The sequence below is a fragment of the Zalophus californianus genome, chromosome 16 (genome assembly GCF_009762305.2).
Source record: "Zalophus californianus isolate mZalCal1 chromosome 16, mZalCal1.pri.v2, whole genome shotgun sequence".
In the NCBI taxonomy this organism is placed as follows: domain Eukaryota; kingdom Metazoa; phylum Chordata; class Mammalia; order Carnivora; family Otariidae; genus Zalophus; species Zalophus californianus.
In genome coordinates, this window is record NC_045610.1 from 30,728,272 (window position 1) to 30,752,392 (window position 24,121).

Genomic DNA, 24,121 nt, shown 5'->3' on the forward strand with positions numbered 1-24,121 from the left:
GCTATCAGATGAAGCCCTCTCGCAGTGAGCTGTGTGAAATCGGAGATTCCACTTACCTTCTGCCTCTCAGAATCAGACAAGCCATCCACACAGCAAGAGGATGAATGGCAAGCATGTGGACAGTTCTCTCTGAGCTGGGTGATTTAGGGAAGTAGCCATGGGAAGCATAGCGGAGTGGTGAGGGAGGTTTGGAAGGCGGGGTGGGCCAAGCAAGGAGACTTTCCACTCCTGAACTGTAGTGCTAATAGGAGCAACATTTGGGGGAGGTGGAGGAAGAAGGGCTCACTGTTAAAGGCTTTGCACTCTTTGCCATAGGGTCAGTGGGGAGCCTTTGAAGAAGGCTGGGGAAGGACTTGGACATATGCAATGATCTGGAAACAGTCAAAATCCAGTTGCTGTTTGACTCTCTACTTCCAAGGAACTGTGAGCTGTCTGTTTTTGATTACTTCCCACTCTTATCACATCAGGCTGTTCTTTATTGGAAGCAGTTTCATTTCCAAGAAACCTGTTTTGCTTCTCTTCCTTTGCACTCTTCTGGGCCCTTGTCTCCCCCTTCCCCTGTCCCTGCCTCAGCCCTAACCCCATCTCCTCCACATCAACTCCTTCCTGTCTAGGAAAAAAATTGCTACATGATCCTACCTCATACAAGACCTAGAAAATAAACGGATTAAAGTTTGGTTGGTGACTGCAGCAGATGGCAAAACAGGACTCCCCAACCTTTGCCTTTTCTACGTTACTACCTTCCTGCCTGTGTGGTTAAAAGGACTATGGGGCGGCGGAGGAAGATGGTGGAGTAGGAGACCTGGATTTCGTCTGGTCTCAGGAATTCAGCTGAATAGGGATCAAACCATTCTGAACACCTACAACTCAACAGAAGATCGAAGAAGAGAGTAGCAACAACTCTCTGAACAGAGAAGCAACCACTTACTGGAAGGAAGGACGTGCGGAGAAGTGAATCCAAGGCGATATTCGGGGGATAGACGGCGGGGGAGGGGGCCTCCGTCGGCCGCTTCTGGCAAGTGATAGAGCCGCGGAGCACAAAATCGGAGCTTTCAGAAGTCGGCTCCGCTGAGGGATGTCGCTCCAGTGGCTAAGCGGGGGGTGGAACCCTCGCGGGACAGTGTGGACTCAGGACCCTCAGGGTCACAGAAAGACCGGGGGTGCCTGAGTGCAGCAGAGCTCCCAGGTATCGGAGCGGGGAAGCCGGCTGCCGAGACGGAGCCAAGGAGCGGGCTCTCAGCTCGGGGTTGCCATAAACTGTGATCTGCGGCCCAGTTGGGCCACTGCGCCTCCAGCAGGGACCCAACAAGCAGCAGAGGCAGGGAACCTCCCCTCCCTCCACTGGGAGTTGCAGCGTGGGAGCACACCGCAGGGATGTGCTGGGTTTGGAGACTCCACGTGGGGTTGGGTGCCAGAGATAGAAACGCTCGGTCACAGGCCGGGTGAGCACGGAGTGCGGCCGGAGACCGGGGAGACGGGAGTGACTGCTTTTCTCTGGGGGCACACTGAGGAGTGGGGCCCCAAGTTCTCAGCTCCTCCGGGCAGAGACTGGGAGGCCACCATTTCACCCTGGTCCTCCAAAGCTGTACCGAGAGCTTGCAGGGAACAAAAGCTCCTGAGAGCAAACCCGAGCAGCTTGCTTAGCCAGGACCGACAAGTGCGGGGCAATTCTGCCTCTGGCAAATACATTTGGGAACCACGGCAACAGGCCCCTCCCCCAGAAGATCAGCACCAACAGCCCGCAAGCCAAGACCAAGTTTACTGATCAAGGAGAACGGGAGAACTCCAGCGCTAGGGGAATACTGCACATAGAATTCATGGCTCTTTTACCATGATTCATTAGTTTTTCAAAGTTAATTTTTTTTAATTTTTTTAATTTTTCTTTTTCCCTTTTTCAACCAACATATTATCAATCCCTTTTTTAAAAAAAAATTTTTTTTTTCATTTTTAGAGTCATATTTTATCCCTTCATAGTAGTTACCCTTATTTTTGGCATATATATATAAGTTCTTCTCTCTTTAAAATTTTGATATACAGTTTCTTCTAACAGATCAAAATATACCCTAAATCATTAGTGTATGTCTTTGTTCTAGTCTCCTGCCTGATCACAGTCTCTCCCATTTTTTTTCTTTTTTTTTTTTAAACCTTCTTCTTTCTTCTTTCAAACAACTTCTTATCTTGTCAATTCCGTTTATAAAACCTTTTATAATTTTCATCTTTACAGTCATCTTCCATCAGTTCATTGTATCAACCCTTATTTTGTATATATATGTTTTTCTTCCTTTAAAATTTTAGGAGGCACTTTCTTCTAACAGACTAAAATACACCCAAAATCTAGTGTGTGTCACTGATCTATGCACTAGCCTGATCATATTTGATCATATTCTGTTTTTTTTGTTTTCTTCTGTTTTTGTTTGTTTTTATCTTTTTCTTTTTTTCTTTCTTTTTTCTTTCTTTCCCTTTCTTTTCCCCTGGTTTCAGGTCTTTTCTGATTTGTATAGAGTACATTTACTGCGGACGTTGTTAACCTGTTAGCATTTTGTTCTCTCATTCATCTATTCTCCTCTGGTCAAAATGACAAGACAAAAAAATCACCTCAGCAAAAACAACAAGAGGTAGTATCGTCTGCCAGGGACCTCCTCAATACAGACATTAGTATGATGTCGGACCTAGAGTTCAGAATCATGACTTTAAAGATACTAGCTGGGCTTGAAAAAAGTGTGGAAGTTATTAGAGAAACCCTTTCTGGAGAAATAAAAGAACTAAAATCTAACCAAGTCGAAATCAAAAAGGCTATTAATGAGGTGCAATCAAAAATGGGGGCACTAACTGCTAGGATAAACGAGGCAGAAGAGAGAATCAGCAATATAGAAGACCAAATGATGGAAAATAAAGAGGCTGAGAAAAAGAGAGAGAAACAACTACAGGATCAAGAGGGCAGAATTCGAGAGAAAAGCGATACAATAAGACGAAACAACATTAGAATAATTGGGATCCCAGAAGAAGAAGAAAGAGAGAGAGGGGTAGAAGGTATATTTGAGCAAATTATAGCAGAGAACTTCCCTAATGTGGGGAAGAAAACAGGCATCAAAATCCAGGAGGCACAGAGAACACCTCTCAAAATCAATAAAAATAGGTCAACACCCCGACATCTAATACTAAAACTTACGAATCTCAGAGACAAAGAGAAAATCCTGAAAGCAGCTCGGGAGAAGAGATATGTAACCTACAATGGTAGAAACATTAGATTGGCAACAGACCTATCCACAGAGACCTGGCAGGCCAGAAAGGACTGGCAGGATATCTTCAGAGCACTAAACGAGAAAAATATGCAGCCGAGAATACTATATCCAGCTAGGCTGTCAGTGAAAATAGAAGGAGAGATAAAAAGCTTCCAGGACAAACAAAAACTAAAGGAATTTGCAAACACGAAACCAGCCCTAAAAGAAATACTGAAAGGGGTCCTCTAAGCAAAGACAAAGCCTAAAAGCAACATAGATCAGAAAGGAACACAGACAATATACAGTAAGTCACCTTACAGGCAATACAATGGCACTAAATTCCTATCTTTGAATAGTTACCCTGAATGTAAATGGGCTCAATGCCCCAATCAAAAGACACAGGCTATCAGATTGGATTAAAAAACAAGACCCATCAATATGCTGTCTGCAAGAGACTCATTTTAGACCCAAAGACACCCCCAGATTGAAAGTGAGGGGGTGGAAAACCATTTACCATGCTAATGGACACCAAAAGAAAGCTGGGGTGGCAATCCTTATATCAGATAAATCAGATTTTAAAACAAAGACTGTAATAAGAGATGAGGAAGGACACCATATCCTGCTTAAAGGGTCTATCCAAAAAGAAGATCTAACAATTGTAAATATCTATGCCCCTAACGTGGGAGCAGCCAATTATATAAGGCAATTAATAACAAAAGCAAAGAAACACATTGACAACAATACTATAATAGTGGGGGATTTTAACACCCCCCTGACTGAAATGGACAGATCACCTAAGCAAAAGATCAACAAGGAACTAAAGACTTTAAATGAAACACTGGATCAAATGGACTTCACAGACATATTCAGAACATTCCATCCCAAAGCAACGGAATACACATTCTTCTCTAGTGCCTATGGAACATTCTCCAGAATGGATCACAGCCTAGGTCACAAATCGGGTCTCAACCGGTACCAAGAGATTGGGATTATTCCCTGCATATTTTCAGACCACAATGCTTTGAAACTAGAACTCAATCACAAGAGGAAAGTCGGAAAGAACTCAAATACATGGAGGCTAAAGAGCATCCTACTAAAGAATGAATGGGTCAACCAGGAAATTAAAGAAGAATTAAAAAAATTCATGGAAACCAATGAAAATGAAAACACAACTGTTCAAAATCTCTGGGATACAGCAAAGGAGTCCTGAGAGGAAAGTATATAGCAATACAAGCCTTTCTCAAGAAACAAGAAAGGTCTCAAATACACAACTTAACCCTACACCTAGAGGAGCTGGAGAAAGAACAGCAAAGAAAGCCTAAACCCAGCAGGAGAAGAGAAATAATCAAGATCAGAGCAGAAATCAATGAACTAGAAACCAAAAGAACAGTAGAACAGATCAACGAAACTAGGAGTTGGTTCTTTGAAAGAATTAACAAGATTGATAAACCCCTGGCCAGATTTATCAAAAAGAGAAGAGAAATGACCCAAATCAACAAAATCATGAATGAAAGAGGAGAGATCACAACCAACACCAAAGAAATACAAACAATTATAAGAACATGTTATGAGCAACTCTATGCCAGCAAATTAGATAACCTGGAAGAAATGGGTGCATTCCTAGAGATGTATCAACTACCAAAACTGAACCAGGAAGAAAGAGAAAACCTGAACAGACCTATAACCACTAAGGAAATTGAAGCAGTCATCAAAAATCTCCCAACAAACAAAAGCCCAGGGCCAGATGGCTTCCCAGGGGAATTCTATCAGACATTTAAAGAAGAATTAATACCTATTCTCCTGAAACTGTTCCAAAAAATAGAAATGGAAGGAAAACTTCCACACTCATTTTACGAGGCCACCATTACCTTGATCCCAAAACCAGACAAAGACCCCATCCAAAAGGAGAATTACAGACTAATATCCTTGATGAACATGGATGCAAAAATTCTCACCAAAATACTAGCCAATAGGATCCAACAGTACATTAAAAGGATTATTCACCATGACCAAGTGGGATTTATCCCTGGGCTGCAAGGCTGGTTCAACATCCGCAAATCAATCAACGTGATACAATACATTAACAAAAGAAAGAACAAGAATCATATGATCCTCTCAATAGATGCAGAAAAAGCATTTGACAAAGTACAGCATCCTTTCTTGATCAAAACTCTTCAGAGTAGAGGGATAGAGGGTACATACCTCAATATCATAAAAGCCATCTATGAAAAACCTAGAGCCAATATCATTCTCAATGGGGAAAAGCTGAGAGCTTTTCCCCTAAGGTCAGGAACGCGGCAGGGATGTCCACTCTCACCACTGCTATTCAACGTAGTATTAGAAGTCCTAGACACAGCAATCAGACAACAAAAAGAAATGAAGGGGCGTAAGTCGGAGGGGGAGACGAACCATGAGAAATGATGGACTCTGAAAAACAAACAGGGTTCTAGAGGGGAGGGGGGTGGGGGAATGGGTTAGCCTGGTGATGGGTATTAAACGGGCACATTCTGCGTGGAGAACTGGGTGTTATGCACAAACAATGAATCATGGAACACTACATCAAGAACTAATGATGTAATGTATGGTGATTAACATAACAATAAAATTTTTTTTAAAAAAAGATCTGCTTAAGTGGCACATTGGATTGGATGATGAGAATGAGTTTTATGAGCAGGAATAACATTATCTTACACCAGTTTCTATTTTTCACAATCTCAGCCCCGAGCCCAGTGGTCCAGCCTCTTGTAGGTACTCAACAAATATCTTCTGAATAAATTGTACAAGAAAATAATATCCTCCAAATCATCAATAATCAAAGCATATCATGTTAAGAGGTTACCCAAGATAAGTCGTATTTTATATAATTTTTAATTTTTAGTAAGGAAACTTCAATGACTATAAATAACTCTTCCAGTATAGGTACATTCTTTCCTAGACAAAGGGGGCTTCATAAATGACTCATGAAGGAGCCTTCCAACACCAGGGCTCAATATGTGTTGAGCCTGACTGACCTTCACATGACTCATCCATGACTGATTTCAATGGGATCCCCTGGGACTGAAGTTCTTAGACCATATCCTCCCATTCCCAAAACTTCTGACTTCATGGATGAGTACAGACTCTCCTCTTCTATCACCCTGAGTTCATCCCCTCAAATGCCAAGAAGAACACCTAACATCATTGTCTCTGGAGCAGCCAAGAACACCAGCAGTCATTTGCTTTAATGGATAGAGTCCACATCCCTAAGACATTATTTAGTGTGCCAGGTTATGAAGGAATAGAACTGGAGAAGCCTAGTGGTCTGGACTCTTAGCTGCAACTCCTTATAAGGCAGAAATCTCACCCAAAGTGATGGTACTGGGAACTGTTCCAACTTCCTTGGCTAGCTTGACCTTCAGTAGAGTGGCCACGTAGTTTATCATCCAAACTCTTACAACCTGAGAGTGAAAGATGGAACTATTAATAATTATACCAGGTAAATAGGCACAAACAAAGACCACTCTTGGCAAACCAGGTTGTAGGTTACCCTAAATCAGTAACACTACGTAAAAGCCAACACTGTATGCCCTTTTGTAAGGTGCTTCAAATGACATATTATCCAGAGGCTCAGGGAATGATCCCCTTGATCCTTCTCCCAGGGTAGGTCTAAGGTTGAATGAGTCCATTCTCTTACAGCAGAATGTGACCTAACTTTCATATAATTAAGTTAGGGGAAAAGAATTTTTTAGCAGAGAATAATTTGATTCAACTTCTATTTCTTCTTTCTCCACTGGGATGAAATGAGGGCTAACTCTTCCCCCACCATCTTTTGAAAGTTTGCAGGGAAATGACAATATACATCACACCAGTATAAATCAGAGGAAAAGAAAATGTCACCCGTTGTTCAAAACTGTGGCTCTGTGGGGCGCCTGGGTGGCTCAATCATTAAGCGTCTGCCTTCGGCTCAGGTCATGATCCCAGGACGAGCCCTGCATCAGGCTTCTGGCTCCCTGCTCGGCGGGAAGCCTGCTTCTCCCTCTCATGCTCCTCCTGCTTGTGTTCCCTCTCTGGCTGTCTCTCTCTCTGTCAAATAAATAAATAAAATCTTTAATTAAAAAAAAAAACTGTGGCTCTGAAGCAGAGTCCATTTGGCATCAGTAGTGGTGTTTGCTAGGTGACCATAAAGTTCCATGAATAAAAACATGGTTTTAATATTAGACAAACTTGGGTTTGAGTCTCAACTTTATCACTACTCTCCATGTGACCTTAGACAAATTGCTTCCCTAGTCTTCAATCTATCCATCTATAAAATGGGGACTTGGGGTGGTAAGGATAATATGAATCTCACAGGTTAATTGGGAGTTTTCAGTGAGGTAATGAATTTAAAGCTTGGCACATAGTAAGTACCTAGGAAACATTAGCTATGATTATTACTCATACTATTCAAATCTTTGCTCTATTTTTTCAGCATCACCTCTCTCTCTACTTTCACATGTATCCTCTCTGCCCAAACTAATTGGCTGTTTAACTTTTCCAAAAAATGCCTTGTCTCTCTCTGTCACCTCTATGTTTTTGCTACTATTCTGCCTGCCACCTGGAATGCTTGCCTCTTTCCTTTCTGTTCTTATCCTCTTGGCTCAGCATGGACATATCTTTCCCCTTTTCCAAGGTCCACTTCACCTGCTACATCCTTCAGGGAGTCTTCTTAAAGGTAAATTCTCCAACCCTGAGTCGACTGTCTACCATGTATTTTAGGGGATTAGTATTTTCCTAGTAAACTATGACATCTTCAACCATGAATCAGTAATATGTCTGATTAAGATTTCTCTCCCCCACAGTGTTTAGCATATAACCTTGCAAATTGTGCTGAGGAAATATTTCTTGGCTATCATTAAGTTTAGAACACAGTGGTTAACAGCTAGAGTCAGGTGCCTGGGGCTCAGTCATAACTTATTAACTGTGGGCTCCAAAGCAAAATTTTTAACCTCTTCAAATCGTGTTCTCCTCTGCACAATGGGCATAATGCAGCACAGGCAGGTTTAAGAATCCCTGCTGCAGACTTAAGCCACTGGTGAACATTCCGGAGATGATAACCTTCTCCTGGAGTTATTAGTTTAGTCACAAATGCAATCAAATTTAGTTATCTTCAGTAATACACTTAAAAGGATGCATAACTCTCCCCACTTATGTGAAAAGTCTACCTGTGAAAGGTCTATCCTACATCCTCCACTCAAGGTTAATTCTAACTTTCCACATGCTCTCCTTTGCAATGGCTCCAATAGTCTTGTGTTTCCGTGTGTTTCTCATGATGGGCAGTATGGACCATTAATCTCACCCATTGGGCAGTTCTTACAGTCAAGAACCCTTAGAGATGTTCTTTTATCTGTCACAGCACATATAAAAACTGAAGGCTGATCTTGGCCATTCATAATATCTTCCTTCTAGGTCCTTACTATGAGTCACCATTTTTTAGTCTACCACTTGGTTTATTTTTCCTCCCCTGATTGCTAGCTCCTATGCAAAACTTGCTCATTTCCACCTCTAAGTCTTGGCATGGGCCATTTATCCACCTCTCCCACCCAAATGTGTGTGTAGTGAAGAGGATGGGCTCTGGAGTCTAAGAGAAGCAGATTCTATTTCTGGCAGTATCAGTAACTGACTGGAAATGTTGGATAATATGATTATCCTTCATGAGCTTTAATTTCCTCATCTGTAAAATGCAAATGACTAGATAAGAGTGACTTCTAGTAATATGATCAACTGAACTAATGTGGAAAGGCTGCCCTCCCACATCAAACACATGGAAACACTTGAGAAAAATATAACAACAAGAAAAAAATTTAACTATATGACCAAACATATACATAATAAGAGAAAAATTCCTAGGTCCCAGAAACAGAGTAGTAACTCAAAGCCAGAGTAGAGAGGATGGTAGACAAAGCCAAGGAACTCCCAGAAGAATCAGAAATGGACAAATGCCTTGAGGAAAGGAGGCAACACCTCAAATCCCTGCAAGACAAGGTGAAGAGCTCAAATTCCCTACTTAAACCTGGTGCAATGTATATGACAGATAATTGATTAGCATACAACATGTATAAGTAACCAGGATGCTTGTCTAAGTGGGGCATCTCAAGTCACAAGGTAGAAATATGAAACTGTTTTATTGTTCTAGTAATTATAGACTGTGCTCTCACTGAGTACTGGGCTTCCCTTACAAGTTCTCAGTGTGACTGGGAGGGATTGGTGATCAGGCCATTATTCAGTGTGGGGGCTTGGGCAGACTCCAGATGATATATCCCCATGGACTCCTCACCCTGAGCTATTGGATGAAGCAGTGAGGAGCCTTCTAAAGCACAGGATCTCTGAGCCCTGAATGTCCAGATGAAAGGGTGATAGTGCTACAAGCCTTGAGCAAATACTCTTTCCTTTCTTTTTTCATTTCTTCAGAAGCAACAATATTTATGCAGTGGAAATATATATATAAATGCTGTCTCTCAAGAAAGTAGAGTGGTGGTTGCCAGGGGCTAGAGAGAGAGAAGAAAGAGAGGTATTATTTAATGGATATGGAGTTTCAGTTGGGGAAGATGAAAAAGTTCTGGAGATGGTTGATGGTGACGATTGCACAGTATTGTGAATGTACTTAATGTCACTGAACTGTACACTTAAAAATGGTTAAAATGGTAACTTTTATGTTATGTATATTTGACTGCAATAAAGAGAAAAAGAAAATTATCTTTCTGAAATTCACACCAAAAGAGCATTTGAATGTAGAAGACTTAATCAACAGAGATTTTCCTCAAAGCAGAATCATCTTTATATTATAAATAATATAATAAAATATATATTTAAATTTTGATTTTTTTTAAATGCTGTCTCCTGATCGAATTATACAGGGAAAGATCTGGTAAAAGAAGCAGAAAAAAATAGTTCTATGTAGCATTATTACTCTACTGCATTTGTTATCTCATGTAAGTACCTGTGAGTAGGCAATGCACCTCGTAGAGATGCGGAAGGAGACTGAGATCCAGAGGGACTCAGTGCCACAGGTCTGATGTTCGCTATGGTGGACATGGAGTTATACCACCCAGATCTCCTTTCAAGCAAGCACTTGCTGCCCAGCTGTGGGGAGTGAGGGCAGCAGACCACTTCCAGTGGTCAGCACTACAGGGTCTGCCTCAGCAGCAGAGAGCCCTCTGACTTAGCCCTCCCCTAAGGTCAGGCTCTCCCCAGGGCAGCTCACATCCAGTGGTAAGATCGATACCTTCATAAATGCCCAGCCATTTTGACTCAATGCAGGACAACTCAGTTGGGCGGTACTTGCTCTAGTTCCCAGTGAGATAGCCAAAATTCTATCAATCCTGCTTCTTGCTTCTGCTCCTTCCTCTGACCAATCTTGTTCACTTTCCCTCTTCCTTTCACAAGTAGTGATTCCCTATGTTAGTCAGCGTTCTTCAGAGAAACTAAAACCAATAGGATTTATTTAGAAAGACATTTATTATGAGGGATAGGCTCATGTGGTTATGGAGGCTGAGAAATCCCACAATCTGTCATCTGCAAGTTAGAGGCCCAGGAAAGCTGGTGGTATAGTTCTTGGTATAGCCCAAGACCCAGGAGTGCCAATATTCAAGGAGAGGAGAAAATGGATGTCCAGCTCAAGCAGAGAGCAAATTCACCCTTCCTCCACCTTTTTGTTCTATTCAGGCCCTCAGTGTATTGGATGATGTCTACCCACATCAGTGGGGCAATCTTCCTTACTCAGTCTTCCAATTCAAATGTTAATCTCTTCTGGAAACACCTTCATACACACATCCACAAATACTATTTTAAGTTATGGGCAACAATTAACCCGGTCAAGTTGACACATAAAATTAACTATTGCAATCTCTAGTGAGCATCTTACAGCCCAAATTCCATCTCAGCCTTTCATTCTAGAGAAGCCAACCTGTCTTGGCTTCTATTCACAAAGTCTCACCTTGGTTCACCATGACCGTATGAGACTTCAGCCCTTCTTCCTCTTGCCAGGCCCCTTTCCAGTAATGGGAGCAAAGAGAAGAGTTGCTTTCATTCAGACTAGGAGAGAAGCTTTCGGGTACATTCTCTGTATGCACTGTTGGCTACTTCACTTTGGAATACTAAACAACTCCATCCATTGCTATTGTGTTTCTATAACCAGAAAGGCTGATTCACTCAAGACACATGACCTCAGATCTCAGATGCAACACTATCCAATATCCCTACTATTTTTATGCCTGCCTCAAAGCTTATCTCTGTGCTATCCCCTGCACACCCATGTGATGCCACAGCAGCTCTGTGACCCTACCGCTCTCAGCCCAGGAGCCCATCTCCAACTTCACACAAAGTTCCTGACCTATGGGTCATATTCACATCAGCAAAGGGGCAAATCTAACTGTATCCTTCATCTTCTGCCAGTTACCACCCAGTATCCCTTCTCATCTCAAAAGCCAATTTCTCAATAAGTGCACTGGGTCTCATCCCCTCAAAGACTTTCATCATTTGGTCTTTTTCTCCCTCTTCTGGATCATAAGTCTCTCCCTTTTATTGAAGGGAGTGACTTCAAGGATTGTTTCATTCAATTCATACAAACAAACTCTAGTGTCTCCATTTTTCTGTACTTTTTCTTTTGTTTAAGGGTTGCCTACAAATACCTTGTCCACTTATTCATTTTCACTTACTCTTTATTCACTGCAATCTGGGTTTCGTCTCCAGCACTACACAGAAATTGTCTGGTCTTGTCTAAGCCAACAGTAATTTCCTTCTTGCCAGATCCACATTTCTTCCTCATCTCAGTTGATTTCACAGTAGCATTTAACACAGTCAACTGTTCCTACCTTTTATATCAGCTTTTATGACACTCTGAAGTGCTGGTTTTCATTATATCCCATTGACTCCTCCTTGCCTGTCTCCTCTGCTCACTTTGCTCCTCTCCTTTGCTTTTTTCTACCAAGTCTTTAAACGGTTGGCACTCCTCAAACCCCAGCTGCTACATTCTTACCTTCTTTCTCTGTCCTCTCTCCCTATTTAACTTAGTGGCTCTTGACAAGCAATGATTTTTCTCCTAGGGGATATTAATCAATTACTAAGGACACTTTTGATTTTCATGAGTGGGAGGATATTACTGGCCTCTGGAGGGTAGAGGATGGAGATGCTGCTAAACACTGGTGGGGAATGCATAATCCTACAATGCACAGCTTCCCACAACCAAGAATTATCTGGTCCAAAATTATCTGGTCCAAAATTAGTACCCACATTGAGAAGCCCTGCACATCCAGTCCCTTGGCTTTATATACTGTGTCTATGGCAGAAAATACATATTATCTTCGGTATCCATTCTCCTTTCTAGTTAGTAGTGGAATTGACACCTCACCGGGTGGCACATGGTCAGTTTCTAAACTGTATGTTATAGCCTCTCTTGCAACTAAGTAATATGTGAATGTTTTGGGTCAATTTCAACCACACAGAGAATAATATTCAAAGGGATGACAAATCAGTAAGATAAAGGCAAACTGAAGCCCTGAATGACTTTGTGGAATGGAGCTCTCCACCTAATCTAGACCTCCCACCTACCGCTGAACAATTACATGAATGAAAAGCAAACCTGTATCTTATTTAATCCACAGTATTTAGGGCTTCATTTTTAAGATCTTAGTTGGAACCTCAACTGACACACCATCTGTATACATACCATGGAGCTGTCGTTTGTAATCACAGGCTTGAGTTGTCCTCCAAACTCCACATTTATAAATTTAATCACTTGTTTGATTTGTACTCTTGGAGTTCTCCCAGACATCTCAAACTTAACATTTTCAAAACTGAACTCTTGATTTAGCCACCAAACCCACTTCTCTCCCACTTTCCCTCTTCTCAATAAGTGGTTAGAAATTGTAAGCCACACTTAATTACTCTCTCTCCACCCCAAATCCATTCCTTTACTCATGCTTCCAAAATGAACATGATACACACCTATTATTATTATTTTATTTTATTTTATCTTATTTTATTTTGCTATTGCTACCAACCTGGTTTAAACCACTCCATCTCTCCCCTGGACCACTACGATAGTCTCCATACTGGGCTTCCTAAATTCTTCCTTGATCCTACAATCCATATTCTACACATAAGCCAGAGTGAATCTTTCTAAAATAAAAAATAATCTCATGCCCTTTCACAATACCTCTCAATGTATTCCTGATGCACTCAAAATAGAACTCATACTTCTTACCCAGAGTCCACAGAGACCAACATGATCTAACCTCTCATTCCCATTTACTTACAAAATTCCATCTTCAGCCACTCTTTCTCTTTATGCTTGGTCTCCTTGCAGTTCCTAACACACACCAAAAAAACCTCTTTTCTGTCTCAGGACCTTCACTCATGCTGTTCCCTCTGTCTTAAGTGCATATCCTTCTGCTCTTTGCATGACTGACTTGTCTCATCCTGAAAATTCATATCTTCAGAGATGCCCCCCAGAACCACGCTAAATAAGCATCTTTCCTTCTCCCTCTTGTTATTCTCTATTTTTGTACACTATTTTGTTTATGGAACTTAACATGATTTATTATTATACATGTACTTGTGCATACGTTTTTGTTTATCTCCCCCATGAGTGCAGGGATTCTGATTCCATTTTAATCACCCTATCAATATTGCCAGGCACATAATAACCACTCAAGATTATGTGAGTGTATGTGCGTTGTTTATTTATATTTAATTTAATAAAAGAATATCCCAATGAGCCAAGGTTTACCCTGCATATCTCCCCATTAATTCTAGCCAGCTGAAATTAGGTAACAGTGAACATTAAGGAGAGCCTCAAAAAAGGAAAGTGGTTATACTCAGACACTGTGAAACTTAATGAGAGATGATTGGACACAGTGGAAGGTATGTGTGGGAGGGAGGAACATGATGCTGGCTTGTGAACATAGATCTCCACTCAGTTCATCACTCAGTTGTAGTAATAGGAAAATGTAGAACAGGTCCAACTTGTAGAGGCTAATTGTTTAAGATGTAAGTTAGGAAGAAAGAAAAGAAGGAGGGAAGGAAGAAGGGAAGGAAACGGGGAGGGAAGGAAGGAAGGAAAGATGGAAGAAAGGAAAGAGAAAGGAAAATAAGGTACAAGATGTTCTTGATATTTTTATTCCTATGCAATTGAGAGCAATGTATCATCAGACAAGAGAGAAATCTAATGAAATACTTGGAAAACTCTATTACTGGAACTAAAGTGATTTATGCTGGTCTTTGAGAAAGATCTTGTTAAATAGTTGGCCACCAGTCCTAGTCCCTGACACACTGTGTATAAATTATTCATGTCTTTTTCAGCAAAAACTGGCCACACAACTTTCTTCTTTTCCTGAAGGTGACTCTAAGAGTCCTTGCTTACCCACAGTCTTACCCAACATTGTTCAGGACCTCAAACCTGTGACTAATGTCAAACTTGCCAACATTGACCCTGGGTATGCCAGTGTCTGATGTGTTTCCCTGATTTTCTTTTCTCTTTTTTTTTAAAGACTTTATTTATTTATTTGACAGAGAGAGACACAGTGAGAGAGGGAACACAAGCAGGGGGAGTGGGAGAGGGAGAAGCAGGCTTCCCGCTGAGCAGGGAGCCCGATGCAGGGCTCTATCCCAGGACTCCGGGATCATGACCTGAGCCAAAGGGAGACACTTAACAACTGAGCCACCCAGGCACCCCCCTGATTTTCTTCCAAAAGGCAGAAGCACCTTGAGGATGAGGGTCATCAGAAACTTAACATTTTTTCCCAGATCTGTATGTACCAGCTATTTTACATGAATTAAGCCAGTCCATCCTTCAGAAAACCCAACTGTTTTTTTTTTTAAAGTATTATTATCCCCATTTTACATGGGAAGAAAGTAAGTCTAAAATAAATTATAGGGGTGCCTGGGGAGCTCACTCGGTTAAGCATCTGCCTTCGGGTCAGATCATGATCCCAGGGTCCTGGGACTGAACCCCATGTTGGGCTCCCTGATCAGCGGGGAGCCTGCTTCTCCTTCTCCCTCTGCCATACCCCTTGCTTGTGCTCTCTCTCTTGCTCTCTCTCAAATAAATAAATACAATCTTAAAAAAATAAATAAATAGAAGAAATTATAGGCTTTTTCTCTCACACAGCTAATAAGAGGTCATGTCTGATCTATTTGATTACAAAGCACATGATCTCTTCTCTATATACAGGAACTCTCAGCTACAAGGCAGGACAACTTTGGAGCTAAACAAAATGACCTCACCACAGCCAGAGTGATCTTTTTAAAAACATAGATCTAATCATGTGACTTTCTTGCTAAAAAAAAAACTTCCTGAAACAGCTCCTTCCCACCTGGAGGCTGCACATACACACACACACACCCCATTCAGAGTTTCATTTACATAACGACTTCTCTTCACCCTTTCCTGTAACTCAAATTCAAGGTGTGTACAGATTATTTGGAAAGGTTAAAATTTTTAATTGCCAAACCTCACCCTCAGAAATTCAGTATCAGTGGATCTGGGGTCAGGGTGGGGCAGGGGTTGGGGTGTGGAATAAAAAATGTGAATGCTAACCAATCAGCAGACATGACTGAGGCAGGTGGTTGTAGTACCACATTCTAAGAAGTATACCAGATCATAGAACTTCATTACACCCTTGCCTTCCTCTTTCTAGCACTTTCATTCAGCACTCTTTCATCTGACAACAATTTTTTTTTAAAGATTTATTTATTTATTTATTTGAGAGAGAGAGAATGAGAGAGATAGAGAGCATGAGAGGGCAGAGGGTCAGAGGGAGAAGCAGACTCCCTGCCGAGCAGGGAGCCTGATGTGGGACTCGATCCCGGGACTCCAGGATCATGACCTGAGCCGAAGGCAGTCACTTAACCAACTGAGCCACCCAGGCGCCCTGACAAGAATTTTTTAAGTGCTCACTATATACCAGGCATTTTTCTAGACAATGGAGTATAGCAGTTAAAAAAAAAAAAAGTTTCTGCTCTCATGGAGCTTATAATCTTACTGGAATAATAACGAAAATTAAACCAATGGACATATGGTATATCAGGTGCCAAAAGGCATTATACAGAAAAATAAATTAGGGTAAAGAAACAGTAGTAGGGAGCTATTGTATTATTATTATTTATTTAATGTTTTATTTTTTAAAAAGGGGCTTCATCTGTCTTCTTCACTTCTATATCCCAAGTATCAGGAACTTAGTATTCAACAAACATCTGTTGAGGTAGGAATAGGGCAGCTTTACAAACTAGAAATAAGGACCCTTTGTAGCAGCTTTTATAATGATAGCATGATGCCTAATGCTGCCACCTAGAGTGGCCTGTGTAAACATTCCAAAGGAGAGCTGAGTGGTTCAGAGCCAAGAGACTGGATTTACACTTCCACGCAAAAAAAAAAAAAAAGAATACGAATATGAATATATATGTATATATCAATGGTTTTCAAGCACCGGATGTGAGGCAATGCAGGACAGAGATCCCTGAAAGATAGCAACCAAATATGAGAAGCACAACTGTCCAAAGAGATCGTCCACGTGGCACCTGGATGGCTTAGTCAGTTAAACGTCTGCCTTCGGCTCAGGTCATGATCTCGGAGTGCCAGGATCGAGCCCCACATCCAGCTCTCTGCTCAGCGGGGAGTCTGCTTCTCCCTTGCCCCTCACCCCGCTCATGCGCTCTCTCTCACTCTCTCTCTCTCTCAAATAAAATCTTTTTAAAAAATCAAAAAACAAAAAACAAAGAGATCTTCCAGGCAGCAGTGCAGGGAGGTGGAACCCAGGCTAAGCAAAGGCATCTTCCTAAATAGAGGAGAAAGAGCTGGGTGTTCAAGGAGATAAAGATGCCTACAGTTTGCAAGACAAATCCCTTGAGAGACAATATCTGCACAGACAGAGTCCCAGAAATATTCAAAGGATCCCACCCAAACTTTCAACTGAGTACTGACCAGCAAATGCATGTAAAAAAAAACAAAAACAAAAACAAAACAAAACACATGAAGCTGTGGAAAGAACAAGGCAAAGAAGGTAATAACTGCTGGGTTCACATGTGCAAGAACAGCTTGTGTTTTCATGAGCCAGGGTGGAAAACCTTGTGATTCATGGTCTGTTAGCATTCAGAAAGAGACTACCTCAGTAACGGAAAAAAAAATTAGATCAAACTACTTGCAAGTAATGTAACTCACTGCACTGTAGAACAAAACTAAAGATTATTTGTTACAATATAAAAATATCCAGTGCCCAACAATTATACCATGTCTGGTATCTAATAAAAAATTCCAGGCATGCAAAGAAGCAGGAAAATATAACCTGCACCAAGGAGAAAAATTAATCAAAAGAAACAGAACAAAAAAAGACAAAGATGATAAATTAGTCAGCAACAAGAGTAAAACAGTTATTATTATTATATTCCATATGTTCAAGATGGTGGAAGTAAGACTAACCATGTGGAGATATGGAAGATATTTCTGAAAGACCAATTGATCTTCTAGAGATGGAAACTCTAATGTCTGAGATTAAAAACATACTGTATGGTATTAATAATAGATTGCTTACTGCAAATGAAACTACTACTAAACCCGAGGATATAACAATAGAAACTATACAAAATAAAGCACAAAGAAGAAAAATAGACAAAAAATAAATAGAGCATTAGTAAGTTCTGGGACAATTTTGAGAAGCCTAATACCAGGGGCACCTTGGTGGCTCAGTCAAGTAAGCCTCTGATACTTGATTTCAGCTCAGGTCATGATCTCAGGGTTGTGGGATCAAGCCCCACATCAGGCTCCACCCTCAGCATGGAGTCTGCTTGTCCCTCTCCCCCACACTCCTCTCAAATACATAAATAAAATTCTTTAAAAAAAAAAAAGAAGCCTCATAACATATAATTGGAGTCTTTGAAGGGAAGGGAAAGAGGGCTAAGTAGAAAAAATATTTGAAGAAAAATTGGCCAAATTTTTTTCCAAATGTAATGATCACTATAAACCCTCAGATTCAAAAAGCTTAATGAACCCAATGCACAAGAAATATGCAGAAAAATAAACCAAGGTATATCTTAATCAAAATGCTTAAAACTAGTGATAAGAGAAAATCATAAAAGCAACCAGAGAAAAAAATAAGACACATTACATACAAGTGAATATAAATAAGGAAAATAGCAGACTTTTCTTCAGGAGCAATGTAAGCCAGAATACAGTGGGACAACATTCTTAAAATACTCAAAGGAAAAAAAAAAAAAACCCTACCACTTTAGAATTTTAAACCCAGAGAAAGTACCTTTCAGAAACAAATGTAAAAATTATGTCTCTCTCTGTCAAATAAATAAATAAAATCTTAAAAAAAAAGAAAAACAATGACTAGAAGATTGTTTTAAGCAAAAGCAATAGGAATATAGTATGGGATTTATAACTTAGATATGAGTAAAATATATGGCCAAAGTAGCACAAAGGCCAGGAAAGGGGAAACGGAATTATACTATTGGGAGGTTCTTTTTTTTTTTAAGATTTTATTTATTTATTTTTTTGACAGAGACACAGTGAGAGAAGGAACATAAGCAGGGGGAGTGGGAGAGGGAGACGCAGGCTTCCCGCCGAGCAGGGAGCCCAATGTGGGGCTCGATCCCAGGACCCTGGGATCATGACCTGAGCAGAAGGCAGACACCTAACGACTGAGCCACCCAGGTGCCCCAATTGTGAGGTTCTTATATTATAATGTTACTTGAAGTTACACCATAAGTTAAATGTATACTACAAACTCTAAAGCCACAAACAAAAGAAAGATATGGCTAATAAGCCAACAAATGAAATGGAATATTTAAAATACTAACTTAATCCAAAGGAAGACAGAAGATGGGGGAAATAGAATAAAAAGTCAGATGGTACAAATACCAAACAAAGAACAAGACAGATATTTAAAGTGAACCATAACAACAATCACATTAAATGTAAATGATTTAAATGTCCCAATTAAAAGTGGACAAAATTTCTCCTAATTTTGCATTTTTATGATTGTGACCTCCAAAGAGAAAGACAAGAGGAAGTAGAAACAATTTTAATCCAAAAAGCAAGTTAATCAGAGACAGTATTTCTCAATAACTGCTTGATATTATATTGTATCAGATTAGCCTGACAAAATAAATTACTGAAATCAAAGGTCAAGGGTTGAGTCTAGTGGTCAGTGTGTGAGGGTCAAATCCCGATTTCCCCAAATAATATATATGGGGGAGGAATATGCAGATTTATTTCTCTTCTCTCCCAAAGTGTTCCAAAAAGGAAGGAAACAAAGGAATTGAATTGATATAAATTAAAATGGTACAAATACACAAGAGTAAAGAGAATGGGCAAGATGATAACAGAATAAAAAAGATGTTAGCAAAACAGTAGAATTTGAAAAGAGACTGATAAGTGGTGATTGCGTTAATGAATCTGATAAAGTGTAGGTTACAAAAAGGAAAGCCAACAAGGCATAAGCAATTCATTCTACTGAACTCAAAACAGATTACAAATATAAGATGTGAATCACATTCATGTTAGACTTCATTACACACACACTTGAAGCTAGAAGACAAAGAAACAATGCCTTCAGAATTCAAATGAATGAGTCTCTGCATAGAATCTATACTCACAGACACACACACACAACAATGTAAGAGAGTAGAATAAAAATGTTTTTGAATATGAAATACTGTCTCAAGAAAGTTAACTGTCATGCACCATTTCTCAACAAGCGTATGAAAAATATACCCTACAAAATGAGAAAGTAGCCCAAGGAAGAGAATCTAGGAAACAGAGGCTCCCACACAGGAAGGGGAAGAAGTTTCCTGAATGAAGGTAAACGGAAGTCCCAGGATGTCAGCTGGTCATCAAGACCAGAAACCTGTTAAAATTGGCACAAGAAGCTAGAAAATTCCCATCAGGGTGACTCCAGGAAAAAAAAACAGAACTGACAGATTATCTAAAATGTTTGTATTGAGACATGACACACAACTCCAGTAGAGAGTATTAGAATGAATTAGTGATAGACATGTGGAAAAACAGGCACACCAAAAATTAAGGCAATAATTAATGCTGGGAAAAAACAAAAGCTTATTCAAAAGAGAAACATGTCACTGTGTACTTATTTGATTATGTTTTTAAAACACACATTTTAATTAAAAACAAATATATTCACCAAATAGCAGAGTCTCCCAGCAGCCTTCTTCCTTTTCTTTTTTTAGACAATCTTTATTTTCTTACTTTTTACCGATGATGGATGAAAAGGATTTAGATCTATATATACTAACATCCCTCATGTATACATACACATATACTTCTACCCCAACCTGCCAATATTATAATTTTTTTGGATAAGCCAAAATTTGATGTTAATAATATTATGACCATGAAAATACTGTCACAGCTGTAGCTCAGGAGGGTGGGAGTTGGGAATGCTGTGTACAGAAAGTCAATCAGTAAAATCATGCCTAAAACTGAAAAAAAAAAAAAATATTTTTCAGCATATTAGAAAAAAGGACATAAAATTCAGAAGAGTCAGCTAAGAGTTAAAATTTTCCACTCCTGGGGATCATGTCAGGGAACAGGACCCTTGCAGTACTATTTAATTTTTTATAATATAACTCTGCTTTTCTTTCATAGTAACTTTAAAAATTTTTTAAATTATAATCATCAGGGAGCTTCAACTTCCCAGCAAGCCCATTTTTAAAAACTTAATCTTGATATTAAAAATAAAGGGCCATTTAAGATTCAAATAATCTGTCAAATCAAAAAAGCAAATTAATGCAATATATATCTAAAACTTGGACAAATTACAATCCAGGAATTCAGAACTCTAACCCTGCACTATTTGGCCAAGGGAGGTTGGCACATTGCACTCAATTTTTTTCTTTCAATTTCCTGTTTATCATCATGCTTCATTTCCCAAATTATTTGGAATTGAGAATGCATATTGGAATTTAGCATGGCCATCTTTGGACCCATAAAATCTCTTTAGTCATATTTCCTCTTTGTCCATTGTGAACAATGAAAGGAGAAAGAATACTGTCCACATATTAATCTATGAACTAGTATTTAATTTCAAATCTAAAGACCAGTTCTCCATGGATTGGAGGGAAAGAAGATAAAAGGCATTGTGGGTCATATATTCTCATGGCTCCAACACACAAAATTATAGTTACAGAAATTTGTCCTTACAGATTTCTTTTTCTTTTTTTTTTTAAGATTTTATTTATTTGACAGAGAGAGACACAGCGAGAGAGGGAACACAAGCAGGGGGAGGGGGAGAGGGAGAAGCAGGCTTCCCACTGAGCAGGGAGCCCGGTGTGGGGCTCAATCCCAGGACCCTGGGATCATGACCTGAGCCGAAGGCAGACCCTTAATGACTGAGCCATGCAGGCACCCCTGTCCTTACAGATTTCTTAACAATTTGTAGTGAAAAACAAATTTACTCCAAATTACAAAGCATACCTTTGCTGTTTTTCCTTCTGCAATTAAGAAAAGTTAAAGCTAGTTGTCTACCAAAACAATAGAGAGAAAAATTTTTTTATCTGTTATTTAATCATCTGTGCTGCGGAGTTATTGTTACACGTTAGTGGAATTGGCCAGAAACTTAACCAAAGCATTTATGCTAAGGAGCTAAAAAAATTAGACTGAATAAGGGAAGTCCAGATGTTAGAAAAGGTCATTTAGAAACTAGTGAAAATATAAGTAGCCAGCAGTGTTGCCATGTGTTTTGTGAATCCTATTATTAATAGTAAGACATAATAAAAAGAAGCCTGGAATCTAGGATTTTAACCCTGGATCTGCGACTCATGTCCTCTGATGATGAACGAGTCAATTCCCTGCTCTGTGCTTCACCTCTCATCTGTAAACAAGGGGATCTTACTGGATGATCCCTGAGGTTTCTTTCAGGTCTTAGGAGAATACAAAGGATACATTAGGAACATGACAAGAATTTCCTCTTTCTCTACTCATGCATCCCCCCAGATTGACTTATACAATTATATGCAGGCACTCAAAAACCCTACAGTCTCCAAGGATCTGACCATCAGTTACAGTAGGCAATGTGGTAGTCTAATTTAAGCCAAATCATAAACATCATCAGCAAGACTAAAAGCTGGGATGCATCTCAATTATCCTCACAAATTACGGGTGTGGTGTTGAGACTAATCCAAAACACTTTCACTTAGCTTTGGAATCCGTTATACTTTTTGGTTTACAGAAAACTCAAATTAACATTTGGTTGAGTCAGGTTGACTTTTAAATTTGTTGCCCTAATTACATACTCCATAATCTAGTCTAAAAATATACCTAGCTAGATAGAAGAGATACTGTCCCTAAGTTTGACAAAGTCCTTAAATTTCTAAGAGTCGGTTGGAACAAAGACCTAGTTCACAGGGTGTTAGGAGAGATCCTTGCAGTGTCTGCCCTGCTCACGAGTCCTTCCTTCTTCTCTGAGAACAGCTCTCCACTCCGAGCCCCTGAGTCCCAGGGATTGGACTCTGGGAACCATATGTTATTACATAACACCATCACTTAGGATTCAGTTGATTGGCAGTGGCTGAGCACCGGAGCCAAACAGCCAATCAGAGCCCCTCCTTGGGGGCTCTGTGACTGAGTGAAACCTCAGGGTGGGTTCACTTATATGAAGACTACATAAACTTGGAAACCAGGGCATAGCCGTTATTCTACAAGTAGACAAGTAGCAGATATCTCGGCATTTGTTGCTGCTTTGCAGACACCAAATGAAAAGCATTTGCAGAGACAAGTGGAAACAAAATATAAAGAAAGCCTGTTCTCTGGGCTCCTCCTGGCTTTCTTGTCCCTTTTGAGTCACAGTTGTGTTCCTGCCCCCGGCTTCCAGGCTACCCTATGCCACTAAATTCTCCCTCCTCGTTTAGACTAATTCAAACTGATATCTATTATGAGCAACAAAAAAATTTGCTGCTGAAAAATTGACTATTTTTTTCAATTGAATTGAAAATTTAATGGGGAAATGTTTTTGCTTTCTTCCCCCCTTTTAACTTGTCATTTGATCACACAAGGAAGTGGCTCGGTATCACGGAGCCCCTAGATAATTAAAAGATGATTGCACATTTAGAAATGTTATCTTACTTTCTGTGCCAGTTTCTGCTCTAGAAAGTTTAAGCTTCATTGTATAACTAGAATAACGTACTGCACTTGTAAGGTTAATAGAAGGTCGTAGCAATGGAACTTTTTATTGTAATGCCCAACTGCATACCTGAATCAGGCACAGATTCATACATAATAATTCATTCTTTCCTGAAAAGAACGGCAAGATGTTCCTAATAACAGATACGCCAAACAGCAACTGCAGCACCTGGTGGATGTTTGTTGACTACCTCCAGATAGCCGCAGAACACACATCTTTCTATAAAAACGGAAACCCTAAAGCCCTTTGGGAAAAGGGGTGTAGATGCTATAGCACAAAGAGCACCAAAATGAGCGTTGGCTGATGTGAGTCCACATCTTTGCAACTGTTTTCACTTCTGTGAATCTTTGTCTCTTCATCTCACTTGGAATGGAGAAAATCCAAAATGAGACCCACAGACCAAGTGTAGTACAGTAGATCCATGCTAAGGCCTCCCTTCCTTAGACATGTTGTTAAACTTTCTGTGCCTTTATTTCCTCATCTGTACAATGGGGATGCTAATTGTATCTGCGTCAAAGGAGGGTAGTTCTGACGCAGCTATACATATAAAGTGCTAGAAGAGTGCCTAGCACATAAGAATACTCAGTTAATTATAGCTGCCATTGTTATTATTTTTATTATTCCTGAGGATTTTTTAATAGACTAGCTCATTATGGGTATCCCATTGCTATTATGTCTGATCACTATCAACTGTAAATTTCACAAGGTTTTTTGGACAAGTTTGTAATTGTAATCAAAGCTGAATAT